The sequence below is a fragment of the Pezoporus occidentalis genome, unplaced genomic scaffold, assembly GCF_034315485.1.
Source record: "Pezoporus occidentalis ecotype Australia unplaced genomic scaffold, CSIRO_AGI_Poc_V1 ctg97, whole genome shotgun sequence".
In the NCBI taxonomy this organism is placed as follows: Eukaryota; Metazoa; Chordata; class Aves; order Psittaciformes; family Psittacidae; genus Pezoporus; species Pezoporus occidentalis.
Genome location: NW_026916336.1, coordinates 1,119,107 through 1,145,695, shown reverse-complemented (window position 1 = coordinate 1,145,695; position 26,589 = coordinate 1,119,107). Strand labels below are relative to the sequence as shown.

The 26,589-nt window shown below is 44.1% G+C and overlaps 1 long non-coding RNA gene across 1 annotated transcript in view; it reads right to left on the bottom strand.

Annotated features, from left to right (window-relative positions):
- LOC134157498 (uncharacterized) overlaps positions 1 to 25,975 on the bottom strand; it is a 162,480-nt gene extending 136,505 nt beyond the window's left edge. The window contains exon 1 of the long non-coding RNA XR_009962339.1: positions 25,842 to 25,975. This is a non-coding gene — a long non-coding RNA (uncharacterized LOC134157498). The remainder of the gene's footprint in view (positions 1 to 25,841) is intronic.
- Positions 25,976 to 26,589: the final 614 nt, after the last annotated feature.

Here is a 26,589-nt window from a genome sequence, read left to right as displayed (position 1 = left end):
TGAATACCTCAGCCTTGAAAGCAACTTTTATGTCCTACCTTATCCTTCAGTTCACTGAGCAGCTTCACCAGTTTCTCTGCTCTCAGCTCTATGCTCTGAGCACCCTTCAGAAAGTTATAACTGACTACACAACTCCCCAAACAAGCTGAAGCAGTGGCCATGCTCTGTCCTCCACCATAGCCCTTCAAGCACAACTTGGGGCAGGCAGCACTCAGGACCAGCTGAAAATCTTTAAGCTTGGTACCAGCTTCCTCTAGGCTTTGACCACAAACAGTTCTGGGTGCAGGAGCTCCAAAATGCAAAAGCATAAATCACTGCAATCCATGCACCCCAAAAGCAACAGTCCAAGGCACCCAGGGGAAAATCAGTTCTTGTGCCAAGAGCAATGCATGATCTGAAGACTCCTATGCTTAGCACATTCACCAGACGATAAGGGAAAAGAGCTCCCCAGGTACTTTATACCACTGCCAAGGAGCAGCAATTGAAATCACCAGCCGCAAAGACAGGAGCTGGAAGCTCCAGATGCTGCTAAAATAACAGCTTCTCATTTCAATGCATTTAAGATTTTCCAACACCTTGCAATGTTTTGGCTCAATCCCTATGACAGAAACAGGCTGCCAAGATGCAAAGTGCAGTGGCAGCAGGTGATGGCAGGATATGGAGAAAGGAAATGCAAATATTTGGGAAACTGGCCCAGAACAGAGGCAAAGACTGCTTGAGACTTGGAACCTCCAGACTAGAGGAGGCAGCTCATAGGAATGCAGATTAGCAGGGGACTTTCAGCAACTACCTGGGAGGTGGTGAGTGGCAGGATATGATACTTTATCCAAACACATAGGCGAGTTCTAGAGCTGGTGGGAAGCGTCCACATGCCTGGCTGTAGAGAGAACTGATGTTCTACTCAGATGCTCTAATCACCCTCGGTCAGAAAGGGCCACCTATTTCCAAGGGTGTAAACAAAAAAGCTGCCTCCTAGTACATGACTGCCTCCTAGACCTCAGCACAGTCCTGGGTTCAGCAGTAGCAGTCATTTCTCTCCTTCTTGGTAGCTGGTGCAGCGCTGTGTTTTGACTTTCAGCTCGGGAACAGAGCTGATAGCGATGTTTTGGTTTGGCCAAGGACTTTGTGAGCCTCATGCTCTGCCAGGGAGGAGGGGAAGCCAGGAGGAAGCAGACGGGCACCTGACCCAAGCTAGCCAAAGAGGTATCACACTATGCTAGAGATTGGAAGGGACCTCGAAAGATCATCTAGTCCAATCCCCCTGCCGAAGCAGGAACACCTAGATAATGTTACACAGGAATGTGTCCAGGCGGGTTTTGAATGTCTCCAGGGAAGGAGACTCCACAACCTCCCTGGGCAGCCTGTTCCAGTGTTCTGTCACCCTCACTGAGAAGAAGTTTCTTCTCAAGTTTAAGTGGAACCTCTTGTGTTCCAGTTTGTACCCATTACCCCTTGTCCTATCATTGTTTGCCACTGAGTAGAGCCTGGCTCCATCCTCGTGACACTCCCCCTTTATGTATTTACATACACTAATAAGGTCACCCCTCAGTCTCCTCTTCTCTAAACTATAGAGACCCAGCTCCCTCAGTCTTTCCTCATAAGGGAGGATTAAGATCCCTTAATCCTCTTTGTTGCCCTGCGCTGGACTCTCTCCAGCAGGTCCCTGTCCTTCTTGAACTGTGGGGCCCAGAACTGGACACAATATTCCAGATGCGGTCTCACCAGGGCAGAGTAGAGGGGAAGGAGGACCTCTCTCGATCTACTAACCACCCCCCTTCTAATACACCCCAGGATGCCATTGGCCTTCTTAGCCACAAGGGCACAGTGTTGGCTCATGGTCATCCTGTCGTCCACTAGGACCCCCAGCTCCCTCTCCCCTACACTGCTCTCTAACAGGTCGTTTCCCAACCTATACTGGAACCTGGGGTTGTTCCTGCCCAGATGCAGGACTCTACACTTTCCCTTGTTACATTTCATCCAGTTATTTCCTGCCCAGCTCTCCAGCCTGTCCAGGTCTCGCTGGATGGCAGCACAGCCTTCTGGCGTGTCAGCCACTCCTCCCAGCTTAGTGTCATCAGCAAACTTGCTGATAGTACACTCAATTCCCTCATCTAAATCGTTGATGAATATATTAAATAATGCTGGTCCCAGTACTGACCCTTGAGGCACTCCACTAGTTACAGGCCTCCAACTAGACTCCGCCCCATAGACTACAACTCTCTGGCTTCTCTCCTTCAGCCAGTTCGCAGTCCACCTCACTACCTGATCATCCAGACCACACTTCCTCAATTTAGCTGTGAGGATGCTGTGGGAGACTGTGTCAAATGCTTTGCTGAAGTCAAGGTAGACCACATCCACCGCTCTGCCATCATCCATCCACCGTGTTATTTCCTCATAAAAGGCTAAGAGATTGGTCAAACATGATTTCCCCTTGGTGAAGCCATGTTGACTGCCCCTCATAACCCTCTTATCCTTGATATGCCTTAAGATGGCACCAAGGTTAAGGTGTTCCATCACTTTCCCCAGGGATGGAGGTGAGGCTGACCGGTCTATAGTTACCCGGGTCCTCCTTCTTGCCCTTTTTGGAGACTGGAGTGACATTTGCTTTCCTCCAATCCTCGGGCACCTCTCCCATTTCCCAAGACTTGGTAAAGATGATGGAGAGTGGTCTAGCAATGACTTCCGCCAGTTCCCTCAGCACCCACGGGTGCATCCCATCTGGACCCATGGATGTCCAGATTGCTCAACTGGTCTCTAACCCATTCCTCATCGACTAAGGCAAACCGCTCTGTTGAGCTGACTTCATTTAAGGTCTCAGGGGTACAGGGCTCTTCAGGGCTGCCTGCAGCAGAGTAGACAGAGACAAAGAAGGCATTCAGTAACTCTGCCATCTCTGTATCTTCTGTCACCAGGGCACCCATCCCATTCATCAGTGGGCCTACATTGCCTCTGGTGTTAGTTTTATCTGCCATGTATTTGAAAAAGCTCTTTTTGCTGTCCTTGACCCTTCTCGCCAGGTTTAATTCTAAGGAGGCCTTAGTCCTCCTAGCTGCCTTCCTACATCCTCTAGCAGCAGCCTTATATTCCTCCCAAGTGGCCAGCCCCTCCTTCCATGACCTGTAAACTCTCCTCCTCCACTTGAGCATACCCAGCAATTCCCTATTTAGCCATGCAGGTCTCCTGGCCCTCTTCCTTGACTTCCTACATGTCGGGATGCTCTGATCTTGAGCTCGGAAAAAAGCAATCCGAGGGGGAGGGAAAGAAGGGGGGGAGTGAGCGAACGAGTTGCCTGACTGGGTTTAAACCACAGAAAGCACTTAAGGGGCAACAGGTAGCTGCACTAGAAGGAGTGGAAGAGATTATCTTGAAACTAGACTAATTCACTGAAACAGCCAGTTTGCACATACCCAGCATACAGGAAACCTCCCAAGGATAGGTCTGCATCTCTTAACCAATGAAAGGAAAACAGCTCATGAAGAAAGGTGCTGCTAGGCACAAGCTAGTAAGTGGCTGCTCCATGTGGTGAAGGGTAGCAGACTGTGGTCCTAATTGGCATAGAGGGAAGGAGGATGCAGGATGAAGTTCTTGGTTCCTCCTCCACTGTTCTGAAATCAGGAAATGCCAAATGTTGATATCCTCCATAAATATCTATTTAAAAACATTGCTTCCCCCACCCTTCCTACTGCCTACCCTCCTACACTAACCAACTTATGAGCACAAACACAACAGCAGCTCCTGGCTCATGGCAGTAAAAACCAACCTAGTTCAGAAACTGACCTTCAGCTTTGCTGTTTTTATCTCATCTGCTTCCTCTCCATGGAAGTGAATACCCTGAGAAAGTCTTCTGATGAGCCATCTGGAGGAAAGGGCAGCCAACCTCCCACTCCCAAAAAATCTAACACCCAGAACATAGATTCAGAACAAAAAACTAGTGTTGGAAAGGTCTCTACACATACCAGAAATAAAAGAGAAACCCCACCTCCCGCAGCCAAGGCATTACTATCAATGTTACTTTTGTCAATGTTAAAGCCTAAAAGTCTCAGATTTCCTTTCCACAGAACTTTCTTACTTTTCAAGAGCCCCTGTGTATCAGTCTTTATAGTACTGTCCACAACATGACACAGTCATCCAAGGGGAAACCACAGCTTCTCCATTATGACCAGCATGAGACAATCACAGACCTTAATCTACAGGCTGAGCTTGCTGCTGTGCCACCAACCTTTTGAATCAAGATCACCCAAAACAGCAAGAACAAGGTGTCGTGGTTTAAACCCAGTCAGGTAACTCGTTCACTCACTCCCCCCCTTCTTTCCCTCCCCCTACTACCAGAGGGACAAAGAAGAGAATCGAAAAGAATGCAACTCCCACGGGTTGAGATAAGAACAGTTTAGTAACTAAGGTATAACACAGATCACTGCTGCTGCCACCAATCATAATAATGATAAAGGAAATAACAAGGGAAGAGAATACAACATCTCACCACCAGCCAACTGATAACTCCCCCCCCCCCGCCCAACCAAGCACCCACCGATACCTCCTCCAACCCCGCAGTCTCCCAGCCCTTCCGGCTAACTCCCAGTTACATCCTGGGCATGACGTGCTGTGGTATGGAATACCTCTTTGGTCAGTTTGGGTCAGGTGTCCTGTCTCTGCTTCCTCCTGGCTTCCCCTCCTCCCTGGCAGAGCATGAGGCTCACAAAGTCCTTGGCCAAACCAAAACATCATTGTTAACAGCTCTGTTCCCAGGCCCAAAGTCAAAACACAGCACTGCACCAGCTACCAAGAAGGAGAAACATGACTGCTACTGCTGAACCCAGGACACAAGGACTGCAAACTGGTCTCCCACAAGAGTCCTCTAAAGACCAAGGATGAGTCTGAGGCACATTCTGCTGACCCAGTGAAAGCCCCAATATGCAGATACACCTGGTGTGTAGATCTGGCTCTGTAATGAACAGAGGGAAAGGAAACCTCGCTAGAAAGCCCTGCTGGTGATTTGATCCAGAGCATCCTGGCAGCCTCAGGACAAGGACAACTTAGTGTCTGACATGCTGCAGAAATCAAGATATCAGCCAGAGAAGGGTTTTGAACATCTTAATACTGATCTTATTACCCAGAAAAATACTTGCATCTCTTTGCTGAATAAGGCCCTTACCTATCCATACCTGAAAGAAGGTATTAGTACCTACAACCATGCTAAGGGTTAGAAAAGGCCCAATGAATAGTTAGTAATTCTCTGCCAACAAGCTAAAAGAAAGCCACTGGGAATAGGGGCAGACTGTCAGATTTCCAGCTGGGTAGGAAACAGAAGAAAGGTCTTCAAGAGGACCGCAGGCTGAAGGTATGAGTCCATACACCCAGAAGAGTGATTCCCAGAAGGGAGTGGGCTGTATCCCATCAAGGGACAGAAGAGAGTCTCTAGTGGGAAGTAGGATCATGATAGAAAACCAGCAGAGGTTAAATTGGGAATGCTCCCCAGAGAAAACTGGAATGAATGAGAAAAATCTCAGGTTGCAAGTGATAATGGACTGCTTTGAGGGTCCATTTGAAGTTCTAATCCTGCTCATGAAGCAAGCATCCATTCACATGAAGCAGCTGAACATGGGACAACGGCACCTTTATCTTTTGAAGACTCCCAGGAACAGGTCCCAGCCTACAGCAAGATCAGATCCAGAGAGACAAACTTCCAGCACCCCACAGTCTTCCCACAGCCACCAAGATCTTGCTGAACTTTCCTTCTCCATGTGCAGCTATCTCCTCAGACAAGCATCCTGTACTGCCAATGCAATATGTGCGCTATTGAGAGGACCAGGTCCTCACCAACACTGAAGCAGAGGATCTCAGAGGCATTACACAGAAAATGCTGAGGAGCAGCAGTATTTTAACTCTTACAATCACAGAACTAAGCAGTCCAAAAAGTGTCCTGTTGCCCCCTCTTCTTTAGCAGGAAGGGGATGGCTGTTGATGAAACAAGGTGATTCCAAACCTGTCTCCAAATACAATCTGTGCCATGGTAAAAACTGCAGTAAGCAGGGAGCTGGAGTGAGTGTGGCATTTCCCAGAGGAACTCTGGGTAATGAATAGAAGCCAAGGAAATGCCTTTCACTGTGTGAATGAAGTAGATATGTTCATTAGCATAACGCCTTTCAACAGGAAAATTCGGTTTCTGACAAAATTATATGCTGTGAGCCAAGGTCTACTTTCTGATTTCAGTTTCAGTTTTCTGGAGTGGGATGTGTTCGGATTAAAACACCTTAGCTCCAAAATCTTTTCATTAATGTCTTTTACAAGGGGACCTCTTGCCAGAAATTGCTGTTTGCTTTGCTTGCCTTTCTCCCTCAAATACTGAGCCTTGCAGAAGAGCTTCATCTTCCAGGATGGTCCCCGAGCTGACACAGGAATCCAGAGTGGTGGTGTGTGAGATGCAGTCTCAACTGCAAGAAGCAGCAATTTTTCAGATTGGTCTGTCTGAGCTGGCACCTGCAGTGCCTGACAGGACTACCAGCTGGAAATCTCACACTCTTTAGTGATTTCAAACATCTGGTTGCTTGTCACCACTATCAGAAGTGTTCCCATCCCAAGAATGCCTTTCTCTAAATGTTTTTGTTACAGCTTCATTTGCCTTCACTCAATAAAGCCACACATTTAAGACAAGTAATTTAGATACAGATTTTGTCAACATCTCAGATATTTTTGCAGATGGAATATTTTGGATTTCATTGCAAAATGATTTCCTGGAAGGAAATGCTTCATTTGCAGAAATAATTTCAAGCACTCAAAAAGCAGCATTCTCCAAACCACCACAATGCCATATCTCAGTCTAGCCCATATAAAAATATTGTCCAGATCTTTGTGCAATACTGTGATTTCCAGCAAAACAGACTGTTCAGTTCCACTCTTTCACTATGATGAGTATGAGCAGAACCATATATCTCCTGATTCATGGAACTTCTTTACAGCCTCATCTTCAGAGCATCTCATCTCCCATTGTAGATGGCACTTCACCGAGTGCAAGGTAGGATGCTGCTATGGAATGTACCAATAGTGTGCATTAAGTTGTCCTTCTAGAGAAATCTTTTCACTCACCTGAAATCCCATTTACTTGAAATCAGAGTCTCCCCTCTTCAAGTGGTGCACAAAAGCCCCCTCAGTTCTCATCCCTTTCACCCTGGGAGTCTGAGTGAACCCTTTTCCTAGTAAGTTGCTAGGCAGGAGCATCTTTTTTTTGAAGCTATGTGTTGTTCCATAAGATAGCAAGAGGGAAGCTATTTTCTGATATAAAAGATAGTTTATCTCCCTTGACAGATTTCAAGGCAGTTTTAAAACTCCTAACAATATGCTGGGTTTTCCCCATTATAGCTCTGATAGAGAAGGAGTGATAAGACATGTCAGCATTATTAACCTGAAAATGTTGCAGAATTCTTGAGATGTAACCCAAAGCCTATTAAAATTCTCCTTGTAACCCAGAGGTCACTAAAATAAAGTGTATGTCTTAATGATGTCATGCGCCTTCATCATAGGCACTGGGTGTACAGATACTCTCCTCTTTCTGGCTGAGTGCCCAAAGCCACCAGCACACCTTCACCCAACACACATAGCGAGCTCTCAGCCATGGCTGAGATGCACAAAGTCTTGATGCCTACATTAAAACTGTAGCCATCTCAAGCTGACTTCCTTATGCCTGACCAGTTGTTGACCAGTACCTCTGGCAGAAGCTTTCACACAAATCACACCTAAATGGTTCTTTTAATGTACTGGAAGTGAAAGCCATCCTTCCTCTAAAGGAGTACTGCATATATTTAAAGGGAGATAGGTTTTCTACATCAAGAATTCACCCTTCCTGGGAACACAAGGGTCATCTTCTAAAGTAATTCTAGGCTTACCTAACCCTCATTTAACACAACATTGTCTAACAAGGCAGAGCAGATACCTGAGAGTCAGACAGTTGTTTTAGCAGCACAGTGCTCAGTAAGGTGGCCTTTAGTATGAAGGACAGTATCCTCTTCAGGATATACCACCTCCCACGCTCCCTTGCTTCAGGCTCTTTTGCCAAGGCCCAAAGCTAAATGTTATTGACAGCCCGTTAGTCAGGCTTGTGCAGTTCTAGATTCCTTTTCCTGTTCATAGATTCATGTCAAGAAGCTTCTGATTTTTGCACATTTCCAAGCAATTTTTTCACAAAGCACTACTTTAGTATAATGATAGTTTGAGTCTCATGTTCAGTCTGTGCATAATTTTATTAACCAATTTTACTAAAATTAGAACAAGGAATAACTTTGCTTGCCTATCAAAGGGCAAGTGACAGCAAGAGTTGCAGGTTTACCAAACTTAATCACTGATATTCAGCATTTCATCTACCCTGCATCTTTAGCTGTCTCTGTAGGAAGGTGGTGGAAGAAGAGAAAGGGAGGCAAACTGCAATCCCTTTCTAACTGCAAGACACTTATCGTCTCTGATTCTAAAAACCAAGCATGTGCTTTCCAGCTACAGCAGAAGCAAAATGAAAGACCGGGTAAAACTTAAATATTTTCAAGGCCTGGTACCACAAACACAATTAGAGCTGGGGGGAGAGGCAGGAAAAATAACCTATTTAGAGACAGAAGAATCAACAATCTAAAAAACAGTTGCTGCTGCCTCGATTAGCTTAAGTGGGACAGAAAGCTCTGAAGGTTAATACTACTATTTAGCTGCCAAAGCAATGAAGTTTCAAAAGAACTGGAAAATAGTTTAAGAATGTAGCAGGTACATTGGGGGCTTGGAGCATGTGGATGTGGCTATCCGCACACATGTAAAATTTGATGAAGGTTTCTTTCAATACTATGGAGTATTATTTTGACTTTGACATGAGCTTAAGCAGTGATTCCTGTTATCCTGAATTTCTAATCTTGAGGTTAATTGACAACTGTCACTGAGAATGCCTCTACTAATAGGTAAGCCTGATTAGAGTTCAAATCTTGGGCACTAAGCCTCCATATTTGGACAAAAAACAGTCTGCTCACAATCATAACATACAACCAAGTTAAATTAATGACCTTTTTACACCATTTTGATTGCTATGCATTATAAGCTGAATTTGATCATTCATTTCTCATATTCTTTGATATCACAATGCAAAAGAACAGCATATGTTTAGTCAATAACATTAATTAAAAAAAGAAATCTTATGTCTGCTCCCAATTCTTAAACAAATCTGTGCAAAGTTGCACAGGCAAGGCTGGTAACAAGGAGAATGCCCTGGCCAGGGATTTCCAGACACAATTCTGTCACAACCAGGGGTCGGTAGACATTTCACTGGTTTTGCTTGCTCTCCTGTTTGCTCTTTCTGGCAGATATCAGATCTTTTATGTGTTTGCATAACTCCAAGCGCAAGCTGGCACTGATCTCAACTGAAGCTTTTGAGTTGCAGTATCATCAAAATGCTAACAAATCCAGAGTACATTGAAAATCACCCAGGAATCTTGTTTTGTATTAATATAGATTCACTTAATGGAAAAAATTGAAAGTTACGCTTAGATCTTGGAATGCTTCCTCTATACATTATTCAACCTGGCAATGCCATACTGATTTGGCTGGGCTAAGCATTTAATTACAGATTCTCTCTTCTTTGTTTCCCTGATGACATTTAATCCTTTCAGCTGTTACAAATGACTCCAGAATTGGGTGCTCTTCATCCAAAGCACAAGTTTTTTTCATAACTTTTTCTTATTGAAATGTTTGGGCAATTTTTTTTTTAATCAAAGCACTGGGTCAAATTGACCAACTGGCATAAACAGACCTGACTGCATTGACAACTGTGGAGTTATGTTCATTGAATATGCTGCCTTCATTTCACTCCTCTGAGAAGCCAAGAGAGTGGCTCTTTTCTTGCCAAGCCCCTTTATGCCCTTCTCTACCAGAAAGCAGATTAGATTTCCCCCAGTTCTCTTCCCCTGAAACCCTTGCCTACCAGGACTAGCTTTTATTTTCCCACGCTCTGTCATCTCCACTTGTGAGAAGTACCAAAAGCAAATATTTCAATCCTCTACTCCTTTTTCAGAGAGCAGCAGAAATCCAGCCAGACTGTACAATTGGATTATCCTCATCCAAGGATACAGACATCTATCATTTACTAACTCTTAAAGTCAAACAAGTTATGCAGAGCTCTGTGCAGCACTCCTTTATTCAGTCAGGCCAGTGAATGGGAAATGACAACAGCAGCACAATAAATTTTGGGCCCTTTCAGGACACTGACTTTAAATGTATTTTCACAGGCACAATGCAACCCCTGCTTCTTTACCACTTCTTCCTCAGTGGCTTGAGTCACATTCAGATACACAGTAACAGACACAGTATTGAATGTCTGAATCCCAGCTGCACCAAAATGAGTTTGGTCATGCTCAGCAGACCTGCTCTAATGGCTGTGGAGCTAACAGAAAGAGTCCTCCTAGTAATTGTAGTTAGCTTTGGAGCAGGGCTTGTGTGAGAAGTGGTATCAGAATCCATACCCGTGCTGGGCCACTGGGCACAGAGCCTGCACAAAGAAGCTGCAAACAAGTTTGCTCCAGTCTATTTCTCCCACATCCTGTTAAATGCTGGAGGCTGATTTTGGCACACAGGTAAATACCTCAGGCGTTGCACTCCCTGCTGTCACAAGTACATCTGCCCCCAAATGCCTGTCCATACAACAGAATGGGTTACAGGCCACGGTGCAAGACAAGCATAGCCTGCTGTTAGAGGGCAAGGGGACACTGAGCCAAACCACAGCAAAACCTTGTGCCCTAGAGAGGATCACAAGTTGGATTTCACTCAACTCGCATCTGCCTCATGAGGCAGTGCAAAGGCTGCAGCACTGCTGATGAAAGAGTTGAACATCAACACTTGGGCTGAGAAATTAATGCAAGGGGTTGCATATTACAAGGGCACAGTGCAGGGAAAAGTCCTGCTCTGACTTCTGATTGCATCCCAGTAAGAACAACATTTGATAGGGACAAAGACATAAGCAGTATATCACCCACTCATTCCTGAGCCCTCACAGTGGCTTTATTTGATCTCCTGCTTAGAGCTTATCTTAACCTTATGGGAAGGGATGGCATGCCCTGAAGTACATGATACTGGTGGGACAGTTTCTCTGGGAAACTGAGGAAGAGCTCCTTCTGTACAAGATAACTGCTTAGGATATCCCAAACATCTCATCTTTTCTCCCAAGCATGTCTGCTGTCCTCATGTCCTGTTCACCTTGCTCAGTTCTTTGCTCTATTTCTGTTTATACCTTGGCTATTCCTGTCTAAGCCACAGCAGTCAGCAGCATGGCAGTATCTGGCTTTCCATACAGGTTACAGGGACAAAGGATACCATGTAGGCTTTTCTAGGAAAGGAATTTATTCTGCAGAAGCTTCTTTCATGCTGTCTGTACAACTGCTCGTCCATCTGACCATCAGATTCCTACTTCTAGGAACTTAATTTTCCCTCAGACTGACAGAAGGTTCAGAGATAATTAAATACCGAGAAATCCTAGGGAAAAAAATATGCTGAAAATGGGAAGAGACAGAGCCAAATTAGTGCCTCAGCTGTCATGCGAGCTGAAAAAGAATACCTGCTTTTCATGGCAAGCAGGCCTCTCAGCATCAGCCCATATGAAGCAACCTGCCACAGCGAGTACCAGCTCATGACTGCCAAGCAGTTAAAGGACACGGAGGAAGGAAAGAGAAACCCAGTGGTCATGTGGGAAGAGCTAATATCATGAAGGGAGAGGCAGAGGTTAAGAAAGTAGGATACAAATCCGGTGGCTCATTAGTTCTGCTGCTTATGGAACAATTGCCTGGCATCACCTTCATTGCTGGCTGCTGAAACAGCAAAGTTTAGCTCAAAATGTCAACACCTTTCTAATACCCTACCAAAGAAAAACACCTCTTCAGCAAGCAAAAGGGCAGCAAAACAGCCTCAATAGGCAGGAACCCTCCCCAGCAACCGTGAAAATAAGCAAGGTCAGACACCAAAAGCACCATGTTTAAGGTCTAAGACAAATTCCACTCATGTTAGTGGGAAAATGTTTAATGCCCTCCAGTTGTGACCTCTAGCCACCCCTCCTCACAGCCTCAAGATCAAAGCTGATAGCAAAACAAGGCTGTTTCTGCCCCAGCTTCATCTTGACATCAGAAGAGCCAGTGTTGGGTGCCTGGAGTCTGTTACTGCAAATAGCCCTTGCATATAATTTTGACTGGTGTCTCTTTCAGTCTTAGCCCTTCCACTGGAGCCTTCCCTGTGACCCAGGTAGGCCCAGAGCCAGAGAATCCAGTTGGCATGTGCCTCATCCACACTAGAACCAGCAAAGCACCCAGGAATCAGGCACCAAACTCCTTTCACACTCTCTGTCCTCCAAGAGGTCTCATAGTGATCCCAGATCACAGCATAAGTCCCCAGTGTCCATGTTGGCTACCTTCCTAAGCTGACCAGTTTCAGAAGTACAGCTACAAGAGTTTTCCTACAATGCTCCCAAAGTTTATTAAAACACATGCAAACAGACTTGCAAAATGACTCAGGTTACAAAAATCAGGGATACCCTAACTGAGGGCTCAATATTAAGTGATATAATAATATCATCAAGCAGCGTGGCCTTTGTGAAGAGGTGACACAATTAGAGCCGGCACAGCAATGCTCCAGGTCCCATTTACCCATTTTCTGCAAATGTCTGGCACCCTCCCAGTATGCCCTTTACAGACACCTTATTCCTCTGCAAACCCTTCTCTCCTCTGTCATCTCCCTTTTCTCCCCTGATAGCAGCCACACATTTTGACCCTTACCCACTGTCTTCTCTCTTAGAAACATTTGTTGCCTATCTCCCTCTTTTCTCCTTTCTGGCCCCAAAAACACTGAAGAGATGTAGCTGCCAACTAAGACAGTCTCTCCTAACTCACTGTCAGGCTTAACACAGCCCATTCAGACTCACAGAAATGTCTGTCAGCTATTGGCAGACCACTTGGCTGTGAAAACAGCAGAGGAATGAGAGCATCTCACTACTTGTCTTTACAGTAGCAAACACACACTGGAAATGGGCACCAGTTTATATCACCATAAACACAGAAATGAGGATCTGTGGGAGACTTCAGTATATGACACTGCATGCACAGACCCCTGGCATGGTCCAGATCAGTGGGACAACACCATCCTTCACACCAGGAGGCACTTCTCTTGCAGCTCTCATTCCTATAGCTCAGTCAGAACCAAGATGAACCTGCTACTTAGACCGCATGGATAGCACAGTGACCTCCCACTGCATTTTTTCTGCTTCTCCATTCAGCTTTACTAGCTGACATAACTGACCTACTGGAGACAACTCTGGGAGATGAAGTCCAACTAGGTGCACAAAGGTTTCTCATGTCCGTCTTTCAATGCTGACAAGCAACTGGAACATCAAGCACAGCAGCTGGATATGCTTTGGAGAGGATTGCTCATAACAGGCAGGACAACAGCCCCCCAGGGACTAAAGGAATTTCCCGTTTCTGCAGCAGCTCTAAGCTTGAATCCCATGTGTACCACTTCTTAGACTCTGGCACCAGGGGAGTCCACAGCAGCAGCAGTATAATTCGTCTGCCCCTCTTCAGAGTGGCGAGCCAAGTGGTGCAGAGGCTCCTCTTCCACAGTCTAGGGAAGGCAGCAACTCAAGTACGATCTCAGTGCATGCCCACAAAGCTTCCATGCTCTAGATTCCCAAGATGAGGGAAAAAAGCCTTGTGCAGAAGTCAAACAGGAGAAAAGAAGGAGGAATAGAATAGTAAAACACTCTAAATCAAAGCAAGGCAGACAAGTTGGAAATGAGCCTTCTGAATTTCTCCTGCTTCAGAGCCCACAGAGCAAGAGAAGCAAACTGTATGGAATGTGGCACAGCACAGTGCTTTGCCAGCATCCAGCACTGGCTCCATCAGTATACATTTACAGGGGGATCAAAACTCTGCTCTGGCACTCCTTTCAGCTCTGCTGGTGCAAGCTAGTTCTTTCTTGTTAACCGTTGGCTTGTCTTGAGCAAGGCCTGTTAAACTCATCAGACTGCACACCACAGAGACCAGTCTGGCATATGGGTGGTCAGTGAGCACATAAGATCCATTCGACTCAGAACCCACCCACGACCCTGATGGGAAAGAGAAAGCAGCGACTCAACAAAGCCCTGTGTGCTTGTCAGGTCTTCCCTGTCACTTCCCTCTTGACATTTCCATAATCCTGCAGTGCCTGCAATTAAGAATTTAAACAAAATGCCTGCTGCTTTCCTCCTCCTTCATAACACAGAGTAACAAAACTCCACAGGCACCAACTCCTGCTGAAATGAAATGATAAAAATGAACATCCGAGGTCAGAGGCTTTTTCACAGCTGCTGAGGGATGCGAGAGATGAAAGGACAGGCGTGTCAGAATTCCCTCCTCAGGATGTGAAAGTGTAGCACGCAGTCCAATTACATATTTATTTATGGGGAGATACACTGATAGCATCTGTCAAACCTCATTGCAGAGCTAGGGATTGTGCTAGTCAAACTATGCTCAGCCCTGTGAATTGCCTTACTGGCTCCAACAGTAATCACCAGAAAGGCAGTGGCAGGTGGGTTTAAAGGTCAGATGAACCATTCCTACTGGAAGCCAAGGCACAGAAGCCTCTCCTGCCTGCAGGGCTATTACACCTTCAGTTCAGAGACAGCCTGCAGACACACACAGCCCAAATTTCAGCAGCCTTATTCTAATACAAATTATGGTCTTCTGGCATCAAACACAAAGATGGGAGGTCTCCAAATCCTCACTCTATGGCTTCTAAAAGAAAAGATGTTCTCCAATCCAGTGTATTCCATAGGCTGGGTGATAATGTACTTGGTATACTTCAGGAGGGGTCTCCTAACTGCAGCAGCTTTTGAAGGGCTTATGGAGTAAACAGGATGCTCAACATCTGCCAGAAGCTGGCAGGCACCATGATACATCAGCAAGACCAGTACATACCAAACCCAGACACAGTCCTAATATTTTACACTACAATTTGTCCTCTACATGAACCAAATCTCATTTTTCCCCTTCAGAAATACAACTCTTGCCCTTCTAAGTGACCTAGCCCTTGCTAAAACATTTCAGTAGCCCTGACTGCTCCTTCTGATGCATGGTTTCTTGCAACAGTGAATATTAGTGGTGCTGCCCATTTGCCATCCTCTAATGGGTGCTTCCAAAATCCCTCATCATCTCCTCTAGTTTTGACTGACCAATATAATTATGTCACATGCATATCTTGCCAACCTAATTCCATATTGATAAATGCCTTTACTTCAAATAATGAATGGGGAGAGCCAGGGACAATAATTGCTCATTATTTTTCCATTATTTTTGCTTTGGTGATATGTAAATGAACCAAGGATCTTTGCAGTTCTCTATTTTGACAATTCAATGGCATTAGCCATTTCAGCAGTTGCTTTAACAAGTCTAATTTGCTAGGTTTATTTCCAAGAAATTATGCCACCAGCAATTTGTCTATTTACTCACAATCCCTTCAGCAGTCTGCAACTGTCTGCCTGTATACCCCACTAGAAAGGCTCAGGGTTTTGCCAGTTCCTGTCCTGTAATCCTTATTCTACAGAATAACAAAAGAATAATAATTAAAAAAAAAAATAATAAAAACATCACAACCCTAAACTAAAAAGACCAGGCAAAAAAAAACCTATGACTGATACCCAGCCCATCACAGCAATTGGCACCTCTCTCTAGCTAGTTTGAATCAACTGCCCTGGCTATGCTCCCTCCTGGCTTCTTGTGCCCCTCCTCACTGGCAGAGCATGAGAGACTGACAAGCACTTGATCAGGCAAGTGCTACTAAACAACAACTAAGACACCAGCATGTTCTCATTATTACTCTCCCACTAAACCCAAAGCACAGCACTGTACCAGCTACTAGGTAGAAAATATATTCTATCCCAGCCAGAACCAGGACCAATACCCATTTGGATAATCTGGCAGAGCAGGATGAATTCACCCATTTATGTATTCATCTAGTTAGCTAATACCCATTCTGCATTACTGAAGCTCTGTATGCTTACTTTCTACTGTGCCACAGCATTACTCCTTCATGCTGCTAACAACAACACTGATACAGCTCTGGAGGTCACTCATCACAACTGAAAGGTAAAGATGGGAAAGAAACAAGCCATCCTCAGGAGCTGGTGCTGAAAGACTCACACAGCAAAAAGGTTTTGCTAAAGAGGCATTAGAGTAGATGCTGCAGTTGAACCCACCACTCTCCAGTGTGGCAGCCCTATAAAAAGGGGAATTCATACCTAGAAAAGCTAAACTTCTGGAAGCCCATGTATATGTTGCTTTATGTTTTACATTGCAAGCATTCAGTGTTGCTGTAAGGGTGACAGAAGAAACAGAAGTGCCTCAAGATGCATAAACAGTAATTAGTGTTGTGCCATCAGACTGCTCAAACACAAGAAAATATACTTTAATGCCTCACAAATCACCCTGTTTCTGGAGTTAATGGGTATTGATCATTCTGCTCCAGCATTTCCACCTGCACACTGACTACTAACCCATTGCTGCTGGAATTAGAGATGTCAAGCATGCATCAGTGCAAAGACAGACAGACAGACATCTTTCTGAGCCAATTCACAACCAAAACAAGGACAAGTTCAGGATTTTGTCATGCCCCTCAGCAAACGGGAAAAAAAAAAAAAGAGTTGTCAACCAGGCATTCGGAACCAAGAGGTCACAAATCCAATCACTTTACCCTACCCAAGAGCTGCTAGATGAGAAGTCCAACAGACAAGCAATACTTTTCCTTTGATTGATTTACACATTGTGGAAGTTGGAGTAAAGAAGAAGAGAGCAAAGAGAAACCTATTCTGGCTTGACTACCGTATCTGCTTCAAAATTGAAAAAGTCCTTTTGGAATGCTCCTAAACTTCTCAAAGAAGTTAAAGAAAGGTCTGAAATGAAAAGTCAGCTCAACAGAAAAGCAGCAAAAAGGAAGAGTTTGCAAAAATGTCAGCAGAAAATCCTTGTATTTTTCTCCCCAGGGGTTTTTGTTATAAAACAATCTGGTGCAATCACTTAAGAGTCATGATTAGCACCTGTGTTAGCAAATCTTCATTTGGTGCAGAAACAAATAAAATGCATTAAAATGCCTCCAAGCACAGCTCCTATGAGCAGAGGAGGGCCCAGCTCTGAACTGGTAAGTAATCAGTTTCCTTTAAGCACTTCAAATGGCTTTGCAGAGAATTACCCCTCCCTTGGCTGACCTGTGGCAGACCATGAGGGAAAGAGGAACGGTGACCACAGGCTTCTCTCTCCCTCTTGTCCTCCTATAGGACATACTTTTGCCCTACACTGACCCATACAGCACAGTAGCAACTACAGGGTAGCACTGCCCTTCATTCATGAGGGGATGGCATCAGCTCATGACCATCATTAGATGCTGGACTTTCAAGCACAGCCTAAGGTGACTGCAGCCATTTCTGCAGGTTTCTGGATGTAGAAGTGTGACCTAAGCTGCCTTTAGCAGGCATCTCACTTTGAAACAAGTAATTATCATACACCTGCATGCTTTGCATTCCTCTGTCTCTCAGGAATGCCCTGTGTGATTTTATGCACTGGGACAGCTAGAACAACTATGCACCTTCTGTTAGCCACTGTTAGCTTGCAGGGTACTAGAAGAATTTAACTTCTCTATGCTCACTTAATCACTAAGCATACAGAGGCTTTGTTGGCCTTCTCCCCCTAACCACCACAGAGTCTTTACATTTACCATATTCTTCTTATCAAGAGGGTGCCAAACTATTCCATGCATTTTCTGTAATTCTCCAGCACTTGGTTTGCACATACCACTGCTGTTTGCACACTGCGTCAACTATTGCCACAACAACTTACTGTATCATACACAGTATTCCCACAGCTTGTGCTAAAGGGCCAATTGTGCAACTGGTTGCATATGAGCAAGCAACAGAATCTTATCATCTGAGATACAATCAACATGAATAAGAGTATAGTCCCAACATGGATCTGAGCACTTCACATCTGCACCAGTTCTGGACTTCAAGGGCTGTCCAACAAGGCAATAGCAATAGGACAAGAGAAAATGGCCTACAGCTGTAGCAGGAGAGGTTTAGATTGGATATCAGGAAAATACCTTCACCAAAACGGTTATGAATCGTTGGAAGAGGGTGCTCATGGAAGTGGTTACCATCCCTGGAGGTATTTAAGAGACATGTAGATGTGGTGTTTTGGGGCACAGTTTAGTGGTGGACTTGACAGTGTTAGGTTAAGACTTGGACTCTGAGATTTTCAAGGTCTTTTCCAACCTAAGTGATTCTATAAGGTGACACAGATGAAAAGAGGTATAACCTCAGTGTCCTTGCAGGTGGTATCTCATTACTGTGTATCAGTCTAGGCATTTTGGTGCAGGAGCTGTGTCCCAGTTGAGGGCCTCTTGAAGGCAGCAGTTCCCCAGCACATCTTCCCTTCTCCTTTGGTGTTGGCAACCTTCTGCCAAAGGGATGGGTCAGATGACATCATTCCCTGGACTAGATGTCACCGGCTGGAGCACGCATGGTATCTATGCCTCCATCCCATCCTGAGGCAAGCCAGAAAATTCATGCAACACACTAATGGAACTCCCTCAGCTCTTCAACAGAGACAGAAACAGCATATCTGCTAATATGAGCCCAGCTATGGGACAACATCTACAACATTTAGCTCCAAACAGCTTCCAAAACCTAACACATCTACAGATAGGGTCTCCCCTCCTGGAGTGCAAATCCCCCAAGCAGCATAGAGATGATTCTCTGAGTGACAGCACTGACATTCAAGAGCTGCAGGAAGTAACACACAAAGACTGCACAGATGTGATCCAAGCAACACTTGCAGGTAAACTACTGCAACCCATATCATGTATGGGCAGGTACAACAGCCAGAACCAGGAGTTCTGGGAAGTGATAACTCTCTCATCCAGAAAGTTCATGTACTAAGCATTCAAAACCCCAGAGCTCTGAGGTCCATCTCTCTGCCTGGAATAATAATGAATAGAAAGATGTTGCTGCTTTTTAGTTACTGGTATCATGACATAACAGCTCCCTGCTATCAGAGTGAAGCACAGAAGGAGCAGGAAGAGAAAAATACACACACCCAAAAGCACAAAAAGCCTGTAGCTGCTCAACAGAGGATTCAGGCAAGCCCAGCCAGACCAATCACTCCACATAAATGTGATTTCTCACGTATGCCTGGTACTGTGCAACGCAGAAACTCCCCCACCCTCTCCTCCTAAGGAGGAGAAAAGGGAGGGGAAAATGAAGTGTCCCCACATCTCAGTGGTTAGACGACAATCTTTGCACTCTTTGCTTACAGTTTTCTGTTTTACCACTGAGCTGGTTTAGCGAGGAGCTGAATTATGCGCAGGCATCAGCGAGGGCCGCTGCAGCATTTCCAGCTGCCGCAGGGAAAGACTGTTGCTGCCACCTGCAGCCTAACCTCTGGAGGCAGCTTTCATCTTAAAACACCTGGGTGGGATGCATAGTGCTAACGAGGCGTTGTCCCTGAAAAAGAGGCACTTGGAAAGGTTTCCAGGTACCCAGGATCCTGCTAGTCCCACCACATGTGCCATCTTTTGATGCTAAATGACATAAAATGCTTTCTCCCTCTACTTGACCCTCCAAGCAAGTGTGTTATTTATAAACAGGTAATAGAAATCACTGAGGAGAACAACGAAGCAGCAGAGATCACTAGTCTGGAAGGCATATTGGCTTTATTATGATACCATACAAAAATAAACCCCAAAGCCTCAGGCTGTGAAACTAACTGATCCAACAGCCTATGTGTAAGGTTATTTTTCCAGTAGGGAACATAGAAATAACATCTAGGTTTGTGCAAACTGGGTGATTTGAATCCGAGAAGAGATGTGCAATTAATACTTGAGCACAGATTGGATATATGAAAATCCTCCCAAAGCCAGAGGTAACATTAAGCATCTACTTCTCTATAAAAAGAGAACAATCTCAAAGGACTTTACATGTTCACATTCTATGAAGGCACAAAGCCAGAATATGGAAAAGAGTTACTTTCTTTGTGAAACCCTGCCTAATCCCATTTTACTATTAAAATCAGCAAACCCCCTCAACAAGAGATTGAGTTCAGACTTAAAGAAACAGTTCTGCCTTTAGAACAACAAAATCAAAACCACCCCCACCAAAACATATCCCCCACCACCTGCAGAGCACAAACAAACACACAGCCATAAACGTCAGATCTCCACAAGCTGCAAACAAAATACCAGGAAAACTGGAAAAGGAAAGAAAAAGTCATCTATAGGTAAACTATTCCTCAAACACTGTCTTAACCTGAGGAAATAAAACTGCAAGAGACCTTCCTGGCCATGAAATGAGGGCTACTGTGTTAAAAAGCAATACATACATAGAAAGGCTATTTGCTTATTAACATAACTAACAATGAGTTTAGAAGTCTGTAAAATGCCCCCAGGATTCTCTATGCAAATCTATCTCTAGTTTAAGAGGGAGCAAAATTTATACCAAATTGTCACTCAAAAAATAGTTATGAGCCAGAAAGCCCCCACAAGAGTTGCTATGATGGATCAGAACCCATGGCTCTACACACAAAATAAATGGAGTCCCAAAGCATGACATTCATCTCAGCCTTACTTTGGTGCTAGATGTCTACCTATTTTGATAGAAATATATCACCAAAATAAAAATTTGAGTATCTGAACCCAAGAGTCCAAGTATAAAAACATACTGCAAAGGAACATTTAAAATCCATGTCTAAAACCAGTTGTTTGATAGAGGCAGATATAACACTGCTGTAATCCCTCCTTCCTGAGCTCACTGATTTTATCCCATAACCTCACACATGGCTAAAATCATATTTTTTCTGCAAGTTATATTACAGCTTAAAAGGAAGGATTCCCCTCCATGTTCTGCAATATGACAACAGAATCACAATCGTAGAATACCAGGTTAGAAAGTATCTCAAGGATCACCTGGTCTAAACTTCAATGGACCGGATAGTTTCCATCATTTACCACAAGTCTAATATTACCTGCTCAGACAGAAGTGAAAGCACTGAGATTTGCTGACCAGTTCCCAAGATTTAATATAGGTGCAAGTTGTTCAACCCAGCTCTGCAGACTTAAAAAATGCTTTTAACAATTTCTATCATTTATTTCTATATACAAAAGCCCAGTAATATCCACCTCTTCATAAAAGAGGTCTTATCATCCTCTTCATACAGGAGATTCAAAGATGTCCTAGTCTTTGAAAGAAGATGTCTTCAAAACCTTCCACACTATTCATGCATGAAAATAAATCCATATGAAAGAGAAGCTTATGCTTTGAATGTTAACGTATTGTAGTATCAATTATGATATTTATCGTGTAGCGAATTGGAAGTTACCAACCATTTGTAGTACAATTCCAGTAAACATTATTGCCTTTCCCAGCATATATACACACCCACACAATCAGAGAAAAAAAAAAAAATCACTCAAATAAATGCAAGTTTCTTCAGAAGGCCAACTTTATTTTACCAATTCCAGTATGTTTCAGAAAGTATGATCCCCACTACCTTAAATAGGAAGAAAAAACAGTGGGAATACCTTCCCCTACTCCCTTAAGGCTGCATGGGAGTGCTTGTTCCAAGGAGAAATAGCAACCTTCCTCCTGCATTTTGAGGTCTGCAGGGGCTGCTTTGCCTGGCAGCAGCAGGATGTGCCAGTGGCACAGACACTACAGAGGTTCTCACAGCCCTTCACAAGAGGATGACAAGGAAAAGAGTGCCTGCACAAACCTCCCTCTGCTCCAGAAGGGCCAGCACTGTTCTCAAACCACCATGTAAAGAGGTACCCAAGCAGCTGTAATCACCTATGGGGAACAAGCAGGTTTAAGGAGACCCCAACAAATGCAGCACCAAAGCAAAAAAAAACAAAGCTTTCTTTCAAAAATACAAACCAAAGTCACATTAATTAAACATGAAACAACACAGCAGCATCTGAGGCTGGCTTTCCTCTAAGGCTGCCCTTTACCCTGCCTGCAGCAAAACAAGCTCCTTCTCTGGCAACACAGCAAAACCACAACCCTCAAAGCAACAGGCCAAGACCAGTTTGGTGGCTGGTTTGACCTACAGAGCAGGGAAAAAAATGCTAGGAAAGATGTGAAATGCTTCATTCACCTCAAAGGAGCATTAACTGGAAGACCCACTCAGAAAAACATAAACAGACCCATACAGCATCCCCACAAACTTTTTCCTCCTGTGAAGAAGGGCTGAGAGAGCTGGGCAAGGACCACAAAAAGACATTAGCTCACTAATTCATTCCTTCACAGTCAAGATTTGAATGGATATTTCCATGTAGTTTCCACGCTTAGCTCAGGCGGGCACAACTCTTCACAGAATTAATAAAGCAGGATACTCCTTTCTAAACTGCTCTTCTGATGAAAAACAAGCTTTAGCATTACCCTGAAGGACTGCCTGGAGCCCAAAGCAATCTCATCAATCCCCACACTTGTGCCCAGCCTTGAATGACTCCTTAACACTGGGAAGCTCAGGTGTTTCTGAGCAAATTTAGGGCTTTCCCTTGTTTCTGGATGAAATCGCAATAAAATGCATTTCAGCTGTTCTCTCCTCAACAGTCACAGAGCAAGGTGTGATAATCAGGTGACCCATGCAAGCTTTCTGTGACTTGGTTATCATATCAGCTTTTTCCTTGTTTATCAGATTGCTTGGGGTGTTTTTAGTCTGGGAGACTAAAGCAAGAACACAGGGGGAAAAAAAGATTTTTATATCCAGCCTTGGGTCTTCTGGTGACAAATAACTATGGTTACAGATAGGTGCAGAGACCAGAAGAAGAAACCTGCTGCAGTTGCTGCAACAGTTCTGCCTATAGTTCTGTGGCATATTTTGGTCTTCTTTGCCTTCTAAGGCAAAGCTTGCCATTTCTCCCACTTCCTAGGGAAAGAAAGCCAATACAACAAGGTTAGGTGCTGTCAGAAGCTAGGCAGGAGAAAGGAAAAACTAGATATAGTAGCCCAGGGTCTCTTAGGCTTAAGCTACCGAGTGTTAGTTGTAGATAAGGCCCTTCAAAGACTGTTTTATTTCCTAAAAAAAACAAGCTGGCTGCAGCCAGCTCTATGAATTCAAGGAGGAAGGCTCTTTCCCAAGGCCAATATTACCTGTCCAGATGATCTCATAATACCACTGAGGTCCAACATTTCATTTGGCCTCCCCAGCAGACCTGACCTTGCAGGAATATTTTCTTGGCATGAATTGCAGAGGAACTATGAAGAGAAAGTATTAAATGCTTTCAAAGGAGATGACAGCAGAAGGGGTTTCTGTTTCTCCTTCTCGGTGATAAAGAAACAAACTGACAGAATTTCATAAATCCATGTTTGTTAATGATCTGGAAATGCAAACCCTGGTTACAGATACATACTGGTCTTTTGAAGGAGGTTCTGGTAGCTTCTGCAAAAGAACACATAGAAACCTAACACTAATATTAATGCTAAATAATGAGAGATGTTTTCTCATTCCCCTGTATTACAAATGAGGGTGAAAGACAAAGGGGATTAATGAAGGAAGATAAAGTAGAAAATAAAACGCTTACATTTTCAATAAGTGATGAGTTTTACTATAGGAAGGTTTAAAAAAGGATAAGAAGAAGGTCAGTGATTGGCCTTGGCAGTCAGTCTAAAACTGAGCGGCAGAAGACACAACCTGAAGATATCTGTGTGATGAAAGTTTGCACAACAGGATCACAGAAAAGCAGTGGCCTTCCTAATACAGGGATGAGTTGGCCCATGCTTCAGACGGAGACCATTCACATGTTTTCTGTCTCAGGGTCTGAAGGTATGCGAACTGTGCTCTGAACAAAGGGCAACAGCCCATCAGCGTGGCATACAGAAAGCTTCTTAGACTGGTGTGTCTCCATTTCTTCACTCCCTTTCTTGGTCCCAAAGGTAGGCACATTTTCTCCAGCATTTTTAAGACAGGAACATGAATACTGATACCTTTTCCAGAGCTTCTAGACACCTGAAAAGCAAATGCTGAGGAAAACCAGGAGCTAAAATACACATCTGCCCTGAGAGATGAGCACAAAATGCAGTTACATTACCCCAAGACAAGTGTGTAATAGACATTTTCCACCTCTCCTTGATTTAATTCAGGCTGTTTTCCTTTAAAGTGACAAGAGATTGGAATCCAAGTCCACCTCAAGGCTTTAAAGCTTTTTTGATATATCAACACTTCAAGCAGAAACTTGGTTTTCTAAGAGAGTCTCTACAGATCACACCTAGCATGCGCAACACACCTGCTTTGAAAGATGCTGACAGCAGGGTCTCAGTATGGAACTACCCCATCAGATCTACTGCTCACATTGGTCCCCTTAGACCACCCACATACTTTGAAACTAACCCACAAATGCTTTGGTCTGCTGACAGACCTCTGGCTTTGCACAAATACATAGGCACACACAGGTAGAAATGAAATTTGGGGCTCAGAATCCTAGTCAATGCACATCAAGGGTGCAGCCTCAGCCCAAATAACTTACACAGTGGTCACTAAACCCAGTGAAAATGAACCTAGAGGAGCTTCCAGGGGATGGAGAACCACCATTAGGACCTCATGATGGTCAGCAAGTATTTCCTGATAGTTTACTGAGATTCCTAAGATGCTGCATATGCAGGAAAATTCTTAGGTCAAACAACTCCAAATTCGGACTACTAACTTTACCCTGCAGAATGGTTCTTTATTGTGAGGCTTTTTAGAACATGTTGTTTGGGGAATGATCACACTTATATGTGATCTCAAAGGCAAATCTTCCCTGTTGCAAAATATTGCAACAATATTTTCCTTTGACCTTCTTAAAGTGTTTTAATAAGACTGAAACAATTCATATTAACTGAGATTGAAATGGTTCATTTCCACACTACTGCTCCAATTCCTGCATGATACAATATGAATACAGCACAGCAATTTTACAAATGGTTTCAATAATGTCCCACTAAAGTGTGTCAAAAATCAATTTCTGAATAGAGAAGTCTTTCGTTGAGAAAATATCCCTGCTGCTGTAATGCCAGCTTGTCTCAAGAGGCTGAGTTCAGAGGACACCCTACAAACTCCAGTGTTTCAGCAGCACTCAGGTTACATGCTTAGAGGGTACAGCTGTGAGAATGAGGCCCTGAAAAATGGTTTGGTTTTGTAGTGCATGTACAACAAAGCTGATCCTCCACAGCAACACCTGATGCTACTAAGGGGTAATGACAATAATACTAACAATAGAGTTGGGTCCCTCTAAGTTCAAAGCACAAAAGAATGCTTTTGGAGGACAGGATTTTCAGGTCACCTGTCCATCTTGGGATACCTGGAGATAACAATACATGCAGTCACCTTTATGAGACCTATAAATTGAAGTAGGAAGAGCAAAGACATTTGAGAATCCAGATCTGCTCAGAAATCCTCCAGCCTTCCTTTGTACTTAAGGGAATGGGGTAATACATTATGTTGAGTATAGGAATCGAGCAGAAAATAAACGTTAGAGTTTCAGTCACTCTTCAAGAGATCAGAGGGGCTGGGGACAGCCAGGCTTCATTTCTAGTCACAACCAATTCAACACAATAATACAGTCACACTCAGTAAGAGCTTCCATGGTTACAGATTCATGAATAGCGTGGTTCATTGAAGCAACAGAAATACAGATTGGGAATGGCTGTTGACAAACTCACTCGTGCTAATGCTAAAACCCAAAGCAAACTAATAATTAATTGAGCTCCTATGGAAACATAGCCAACAGGTAATTCATTAAGCTTAGTTTCACAGAGTATCATCCAATGTAGCTTCAGGTGCAAAACTTACCAAAGAGGCATCCCTGCTTTGGGGAGGATAGAGGAGCCAACAAACTTGTCTACAAAGTGAAGTCATGCTCTTATCCTCTGACAGCAAAGTTCAAATCCCAAACTACCTGGTGCTGCTGCCCTGAATGGTGCAGAGAAGTACTTCCTTACATCTGGGTATTTAAAAGAGGGATAATGAGAGCCCTGGTCTGGCTGTCCATGGGCAGAACAGAACCATGAAACAGCACCACTCCCTCTTCCACCTGGCTTAGGCAGCATTGAAGGCCGTTAGGCATCCACTTGATAGCCTAATCACCCCCAACAGCAGCCCATCACCTTCCTCAGTAGCCCATTATGCCCATGAGGGTGTTGCACCACACCTAGTTAAGCCCTTCACCACCTGTCTCCTATAGAACAGCCTCAGAACCAGGTTCCCTTTCTGCTTAAACACTGCTTTTTTTTTCCCATCAGAAGTATTTCCGACATAATTCGACGTTGCCAGTAAGCAGTATATGACCAGTAACTTCCCAGAGAGGATAGACTATTGAAGGCTTTTGTGTGTCGCGCTACTGATAGCATTTAACTAAATGAGTGCAGAGTGGAAGATTCTCTCCCTTAACCCTCTTGGCTTGTCTACTCATTGCCAAATGGGGACCAAACTATTTTATATCCCCTCTTTAGAAAATTGCGATATATAGAATGCTTAAGGTCCTTTCCAACCCTAGCCATTCTATGATTCTGTGATTCGGACCAGGGATGTCCCCCAGAGG